Consider the following 9,028-nt stretch of genomic DNA (forward strand, 5'->3'; position numbering starts at 1 on the left):
GTGACCCAGAGTCATTTCGGACAAATCAGGTCGGGTTGCCAAGTGGCTATAAATAGCCCACCCCCTACAACCATAAACCGTGGGCTGCTCAAATTTCAGTGCACGGCTTTTATCGTTTGAGAGCAACCCACCTCGAAGCCTTTGAGAGAAAATTCCTAGCAAGGAGAAAAACCCTAAGCACCGAGAGCCAGAGAACATTGGGCATCACTTAAGTCTTCTTGTCTGTGTGATCTGAAGACTTATTACACTTGAGGACTGTGAATCCTCCAGACGGTTAGGCGTCGCGTTCAGAGCATCCAAGAGACATTGTGGATTGCCAGTGAACGAAGTCTGTGAAGGTTTGGGAGTCTACCTTGAAGACTTACGAGAGTGATTGGGCGAGGACTATGTGACCTTAGCTCAAGGAGAATACGGTGAGGACTTGGTGTCCTGAGCTGCGTGTTCAGGACTGGGTGTCCGGGACTGTGTGTCCTAAGGTTTAAATACCTAGCCGCTCCAACCAGATGTATGGTTGTCACAGCAACTGGAACTAGTCCAACACATCATTGTCTTCAACGAGTCAGCGGTTTCATCTTCACTTCCTTTTTCTTACTGTTACTCATTGTGAAGCCATTGCATGCTTGCTCTATCTTTTGTCTTCACAACGTGAATGTATGATCTGTTTGGCTTCATAACTTCTTCCTACCTGATCCTTATTACACTGCAGCTGTTTGTCTTTGTGCTTTCACTCTATTGAATACTTGACCATGGCTTGCCTAGTGTAATCTAACTTCCGCTGCATAGTCATAGGCAAAATCTTCGCTGTTTGTCTTCATAACTCCCACGTTTTGAAGACTTTCATAAAAATCGCCTATTCACCCCCCCTCTAGTCGATATAACGCACTTTCACTAACCCATAGCGATGGCTCCACAACTAAGTCCCTACACAAGGACATATGCCGTGACAAACCCACGGCAGTTGGCGCCCACCGTGGGGCCATCGCACGATGGTTTTGAGTTCTTGAAGGGCAGCTTCGATGGAATTAAGGGATACGCTGTGGGCCGGATGGCAAAGAGTCGTCGTGGCAAGCTCTACATCGAGAACGCAGGATGGGGTCCCGAGGCCGATTCAATCGAATACGGGGACCGGGTCCCCTTTGGTGGGATTCACGTCTTCATCGGCAAGATCGACGAACCGGCCCCTAAGCCGGACATCTGCATTGACATCATCTAAATGGCTCAGCGTGCAAGTTCTTCGCCGGTTCATCCCGAGGCAAGGCATGTTTTCGTGGGTGTCATCCATGGATCGAGGTACGAGGACGAGCCGGTGTCTGATGGAGAGACCGTGGTCTGTTCTGATGATGAGTCTTCTGGAGAGACCGAATCACTTTACTAGTTACAGGACGGCCAGATTGATGGAGGATCCGAGGGCAACAGTATTCCGGATTCCCCTGATCTGCCAAACTGGGCCGCCATCTTCTTGGCCGGCACACAATCAATGCCTCATTCATCTACCGCCGCAGCAATGCTCTCTGGTTCAACAATGGCCACACCAGCAGGGGCAGGAAGCTCAGCGCCGCCTCCAGCCCAAGTCCTATCTAATTTGTTTGACGCTTTGGCAATGTTGATGGCCGCAGAGGTGGATGCAGCAGCCAGGGATTAGCACAATGTGGAGATTGCAAAAGTGAAAGATCAGATAGCCCAGGCTAAAGCGGACCTGGCAATAGAGAATGCTAGGATGGCCACAGAGCGGGCTGAATTGGAAGCACAGGCCTACCGGATTAGGCTGGATCAGAATGCTTCAGAGGAAGTCATGAGAAGAAGGTTCCAATCGTGTCTCCCGTTGGTTTATGAGCCGCAGAATCTCTTCAACACACAAGGAGCAGGAGCTGGTAACCAACTCATACTAACCCGGGCGGAGGCGCTAGGAACAGGGGCGCCGGTTCAACCGCGCACGATGGACCCGCCTCGCCAGAACAACGTTGTGCCATAGTATGTACCAACACCTCCTGGGCATTATTCCAACCCGTTGGACAACATTGTGGCTGCCGCTTCACGCCTAGCGGCCCTCCCAACCGACGGCGAGTCACCAGTTGCAGTGGAAGCACGTCGGGCCAGGGATCTCCTTCAAACATCACTAAATCAACAGCAGACATATTCACACAGTCGTGAGAGGATTCATTCCACTCCCCATCCAAGCCGGAGCTATAGCAGACACGTGGAGGACGAACCGGCCGTATCCAGTAGTGCACGTCGCCGAAATTCACCACGAGGAAACAACCCGGCAGGGGGAGGCGCTAATGCATAGGATGTTGTGGACCATGGCCGCGCACGTCGGGAGGCCGAGTTGGCAGCTCAACACGGAGCACGACAACATACTCCGGTTCACCCTACGGCCTCAGTGGAGCCAGGTGTGGTGTTCAGTTCCTTAGGGGTGCCGTGTCTTACCCCCACTTTGCGTAATGTGAGACTGCCCAAGGATTTCAAGGGACCTCGTAAGGTACCAAATTACACTGCCGATTTGCAACCAGAGGCATGGGTGGAGAGCTATGAGATGGCAATGGAGATGTTAGATGTGGATGAGGCAGTGTGTGCTAAATATTTCACCATGATGTTGGAAGGAACAGCTCGCACTTGGTTGAAGAGCTTACCAACCAATTCTGTCGAATCATGGGCTGAGTTAAAGCACCGGTTTATCCAGATCTTCAAAGATACTTGTAAGCAGCCGATGTCAATCATGGATCTGGCCACTTGTGTCCAAGAGGAAGGGGAGTCCACGACCCATTGGATCAAACGGGTCTCAGCGATTTTGCATTCATCAGATCGTATCAATGCAGACACTGCAGTGTTAAAATTGGAGGGCAATTGCCGTTTCTTACCACTCAAACAGAAGTTGGGAAGACTCAAACGTCACTACAATGATATGTCAACGCTCATGGCCGCTTTGCTTAAATACGCCATTCAGATAATACCAAGGACCCGGACTCAGAGGAGGATAAACCGGGGAAAGGTAAGAAGAACGGCAATGCCAAGGGTCAGTAGCATAATCCGGCAGGCCATGGAAACGGCGGTAAGCGCAAGGCCGATAGCAGCTTGGACTTTGTTGCTAACACCAATGCACAGGAGAATGGCCAGCGCCGTAAGGGCAAGCAGCCCCAGAGGGGCGGAGGTTCAGGCCCCAATTTGGAGCGCCTGTTAAATCAGCCCTGTCCAAAGCATGGATCAAAGGAGAAGCCAGCATCACATCTTTGGAAGGACTATTATATCATGCGGGATTTCAAGAATTCCAATATGTTCCAGTATGATGACAACCCGCCCGGCGGTTCAGGAGGAGGTTTCCATGGGCCGGGCTACCGAGGTGGTGGTTCCGATTTAGGGTTTCAAGGCAACCAAACCAGACACGTCAATCAAGGGCACCAAGGCAACCAGGGAGGTTACAACCATCAGGGGAATCAGCAGCAGCAGTCGAGTTATCAGAGCAATCCCAAACAGCTAAACAGCGGGCAATATCATGTCTTCACTACTAGTTTGTGTAAACGTGATCAGAAGCTTCACAAAAGGGTAGTAAACTATGTTGAACCGGCAGTACCTCAGTATTTACGCTGGTCTGAGCAACCTATTCTGTGGAGTAGAGAGGATCACCCACCCCAGGTTGATAATCCAGGTCACTTGGCCCTGGTGGTAGCCCCTCAAGTTGGGGGATACAAGTTTACCAAAGTACTCATGGATGGGGGAAGTAGTATCAACATTTTATATTATGATACATTCCGCCGTATGGGGTTGACAAATAAGAATCTTAAACCGTCGAATACGGTCTTTCATGGTGTGGTGCCTCGTAAGTCTGCATATCCTGTTGGCAAGATAGCTTTGGAGGTAGCTTTTGGAGATGACTATTATTCAAGGTCAGAAACATTGACATTGAGGTGGTAAAGATCAAAATTCCGTACCACGCCTTGTTTGGGCGGCCGGCCTATGCTAAATTCATGGCGAGGCCATGTTATGTTTATCTACAGCTTAAAATGTCAGGTCATCAGGGGACTATCATAGTACATGGAAGTAGAAAGATTGCTTTGGAGTGTGAGGAAGGTGATGCGGCTTATGCTGAGTCGGTTTGTGCCACGGAAGAGTTGAAATTCTATAAGGAGCAAGTTGATCCGGCAGACATGAGCTCTTTGAAAAAGCCAACTACAGAACATGATCCGGTGTTGAAGTTCAAATCGGCTACAGATACTAAGATGGTTGACTTTGTTCCTGGCGATTCATCCAAACAGTTCAACATCAGCGCTAACTTGGATCCCAAATAGGAAAGCGCGCTCATCGAGTTCATCCGTGAGAATCGGGACATCTTTGCATGGATACCTTCTGACATGCCAGGTGTACCGAGGGAACTCGCTGAGCACACACTCAATATTGATCCTAAGTTTAAACCGGTCCGGCAGTTCCTCCGCCGCTTTAATGAAGAGAGACGGAAGGCTATCGGTGAAGAGGTAGCCCGTCTGTTGGCCGCAGGGTTTATTGTCGAGGTTTTTCATCCAGTGTGGTTAGCTAATCCGGTGCTGGTTCTTAAGAAAAATTGCACTTGGCGCATGTGTGTGGATTACACCGATTTGAACAAGGCTTGCCCTGTAGACCCCTTTGCTCTCCCTCGCATTGATCAGATAATTGATGCTATGGCAGGTTGTGACCGTTTGTGTTTTCTGGATGCTTACTCTGGTTATCATCAGATCAAAATGGCGGTTAAGGACCAGGAGAAAACAGCTTTCATAACTCCCTTTGGAGCCTTCTGCTATGTCTCCATGCCTTTTGGACTCAAGAGTGCCCATGCAACTTACCAGCGATGTGTTCAGAATTGCCTTCATAAACAAATTGGACACAATGTTCATGCATATGTGGATGATATTGTGGTAAAATCCAGAAAGGAGGAGACATTGATAGATGATTGAAGAGAAACCTTTGACAATCTCCGGATTTATAAGATGATGCTCAATCCGGAGAAGTGTGTCTTTGGTGTCCCGGCAGGCAAGCTCTTAGGTTTTCTGGTGTCAAACAGAGGCATTGAGGCTAATCCGGAAAAAATGCAGCAATTATGTCCTTGGCTAAACCGGCGTGTATCAATGATGTTCAATGTCTAGCCGGCCGGATTACAACCTTGAGCCGGTTTATCAGTCGCCTTGGAGAGAAGGCCATCCCCTTATATCAAATGCTCAAGAAAACAGATAACTTTGTCTGGAGTGAGGCAGCTGATAAAGCGTTTGAGGATCTAAAGAGGCAGCTAGCTGAACCGCCCGTGCTCGCAGCACCAATCGATAAAGAGCCGTTATTATTATATGTGGCTGCTAATGCCCAGGCTGTTAGCGTAGCCATTGTAGTAGAGCGCAAGGAGCTTGGCAAGGAATATCCGGTTCAACGGCCAGTTTATTATATCAGCGAGGTGTTCATTGAGTCAAAGCAGAGGTATCCGCATTGGCAAAAGCTGATGTATGGAGTATTTATGGCAAGCCGGAAGCTTAAACATTATTTTTAGGGCCATCCCATCACAGTGGTCAGCTCAGCTCCTCTAGGCGAAATCATTCAAAACAGAGAAACAACTGGCCGGATTGCCAAGTGGGCTATTGAGCTTGGACCTCATGGGCTCAAATATATACCCCGCACATCGATCAAATCCCAGGCACTCGTGGACTTCATCAATGATTGGACGGAGTTATAGGCACCTGAAGAGAAACCAGATAATACATATTGGACTATTCATTTTGATGGATCCAGACAGTTGGAGGGCTTGGGGGCTGGAGTCATACTAACTTTCCCACGAGGTGACAAGTTTTGTTATGTCCTCCGTTTAATGTTCCCTTGTACTAACAATGCAGCTGAATATGAGGCTTTGCTCCACGGTCTTCGGATGGCTAAGGAGATGAATTTGAGCCGGGTTAAGTGCTTCGGTGATTCAGATCTAGTGGCTCAGCAGGTGTCTGGAACTTGGGATTCTAAGGACCCACTCATGGCTGCATATCGGCGAGAGGTGGACGCAATGGCTGGTCACTTTAAGGGTTATCAGGTGGACCATATAGACTGGCGGAAGAATGAAGTGGCAGACGCTTTAAGTCGTCTTGGTTCCCAGCGTAAACCGGTCCCGCCTAATGTCTTTCTTGATGTGTTGCATAATCCGTCAGTCAAGGTGCCAACCGAAGAAGATTTGGCTATTCCTGATCCGGAGGCTCAGTTGGTGGAAGCTCTGCATGCCATACCGGATTGGACGATCCCGTATCTGGCTTACATGAACCAGGGCGAGTTATTAGACGATGAGACGTTGGCTCGACAGATAATCCGGCGTTCAAATTCCATGACCATACTCAACAGGGAGTTACATCGTTACAGTGTCTCAGGAGCAATTCAGCACTGTGTTTCTCCTCAAGAAGGTTGTGAGATTTTGCGAGAAATCCATGAAGGGGATTGCGGTCACCACGCTGGTTCAAAGTCTTTGGTTGCCAAAGCTTTTCGCCACGGTTTTTACTGGTTGACGGCGCATGCTGATGCGGAGGATTTAGTCAAGAGATGTGATGGATGTCAAAAATTTGCCCGCCGTGCGCACGTTCCGGCTCAAGAGTTGCGGATGATTCCAATTACGTGGCCATTTGCAACTAGGGGGCTTGATATGGTTGGACCCTTCAAGCGCTCTAAGGACAAAAAGACCCACCTGTTAGTAGCAGTTGATAAATTCACTAAATGGGTGGAGGCAGAGCCAGTCAGCAAGTGTGATGCAGCCACGGCGGTTCAATTCATCAAGAAGGTGATATTCCGGTTTGGCTTTCCACACAGCATTATAACAGATAATGGTACTAACTTGTCAAAAGGGGAGATGGAAGAATTTTGTCAACGTGAGCACATCCGGCTCGATCTAGCGTCGGTGGCTCACCCCCAATCTAATGGTCAAGCAGAGAGGGCAAATCAAGAAATTCTATGGGGTATCAAACCCAGGCTTATGGTTCCCTTAAAGCGGACGCCGGGTTGTTGGGTTGAGGAGATACCTTCTGTGTTATGGAGCATCAACACCACACCCAATAGGTCTACGGGTTATACACCTTTCTTCATGGTCTATGGAGCGGAGGCCGTTCTTCCTAGTGACATCTGTCACGATTCGCCCCGTGTGACAGCTTATGTTGAAGCTGATAATGAGAAGGCACGTCAGGATTCTCTGGACCTGTTGTATGAAGAGTGTGATCTTGCAGCAGCACGATCGGCGATTTATCAACAAGATCTCCGACATTATCACAGCCGCCGGGTTAAAACCAAAACCTTTCAAGAAGGCGATTTGGTGCTCCGGCTCATCCAGGATCAGACTGATATGCACACGTTATCGCCACCTTGGGAAGGACCCTTTGTGGTCAGCAAAAATCTGCACAACGGGTCTTACTACCTCATTGATGTTCGAGAGCATGAAGACTCACGTCAATAGGAGGAGGAGACCAAGCAGCCATGGAACATAGCTCTTCTTCGGCCTTACTATACTTGAGCCATAGGTTCTTCCTATGTACATATTTATGATAATGTATATATTATATAATAAACCGGAGCCTCCATTAAAGCGGGGTCTCTGTTCTTTTTACATCATGTGTGTGCTTACAAGAGTTTCTACTGACAAAGCGGAGTTTTTTGTTAAACCAGTCTCTACAGCCGCACGGATATAAAGAATATCACTAGGGGGCTTGGTCATATCTGAACCATAGCTACACCTCTTAATCAGTTTGAAACGACAAAGGGATATCACTAGGGGGCTTGGTTGTTATGACACCACAGCTACACCTCGTGATAGGCGTTTAGCCAGAAAGGAAATTATGTGGGGCCAAAGAGAGTGTTGCACAAAGCACAAACTCAAACATGGGCACCCACGGAGCACAGCTCTAAAAAGTTACTTGGGGGCTCTTTGTGCAAGCAACAAAGAGTTTGAAAGGATCCTCGTAATTAGCTATCAAGCCACAGCTTGGAAGCCTGGTGTATTCACCTAAAAACCCGGGTTAACCTGCCTTCATCAAGTAAGCCACTCCTGTCCAGGTAATCCTGGTATGACACATCGAACGTTTGACATGTCAATCTTTTATAGACCCTGAACTTGTTAAAGTTAAAACGATGATTGGTTAATTGGAGGCCCATCTTAAAAGGCTTCGTTAAATGGTTTAACTCAGAGGCCTGGCAGGCCATGAAAAGCCTCGATTTGGAGCCTGGCAGGTCGTAAAAAGCCTTGCATATTTTCCTGTTCGAGTTTTGTTTGTTGAAATTCATAGGTATTTTTTGATAAACCGGTGTCCTTGACCCGGCTTGCTTCTCAACTACAAGTTGTTGACACATGATCAGTTATGAACCAGTGTTTATTGACCCGGTCTGGTTTGACTAAATCACAAGTGTTATAAAGAAAACCCGGTAGTTATCCTGGTCAGGTTTAATATATAAACCAGCAGTATAGAGATGAGGTTATCAACGCTCCAGATTGGTATTAACACCTTTGCCGTATACACTGTTGGTCAACCAATGAGGGATGTTATGTATATTGCTTTTTGTACAAACACTTTGATTATTTCATCTATGTCATGTACACTTCCTGGATATATTAACCAGTCTAGCGGTAAACCGCTAGACACTTTTAAGTTGTTAAACCCAGGAACATAATTCATCATGGGTTATGCATAAATATATCCCAAAGGGTGGCACAAGTTGTCATGAGGCATTACAAAACATGCTCGATGGCATGGCAAATAAAGGAGTTTTTAGCTATCCTATTACAAGAAGCCTTCAAAACGGCTCCAATGGCATAATTGTTTTTCACAAGATCGGCACACGATGGACAATAAACCGGCAACCGGTTTAGGATGCTTCGTCTGGATGGTTTGATGGTTGAGGCTCAGTTGGTGTGGGCACTTCTTCATCCCTCCCCAGACGCCGGAAATCAACCGTTGACCAATCGATTCCAGTTAAAGCTTGAAACACAACTTCTTCATGGATAAGATTGGAGGGGTTAATATCAGGAGCATAAGTGTGCTTACGAATCGGAGGCACAAGT

Source organism: Triticum aestivum, chromosome 6A (genome assembly GCF_018294505.1).
Source record: "Triticum aestivum cultivar Chinese Spring chromosome 6A, IWGSC CS RefSeq v2.1, whole genome shotgun sequence".
NCBI classification, from domain to species: Eukaryota; Viridiplantae; Streptophyta; class Magnoliopsida; order Poales; family Poaceae; genus Triticum; species Triticum aestivum.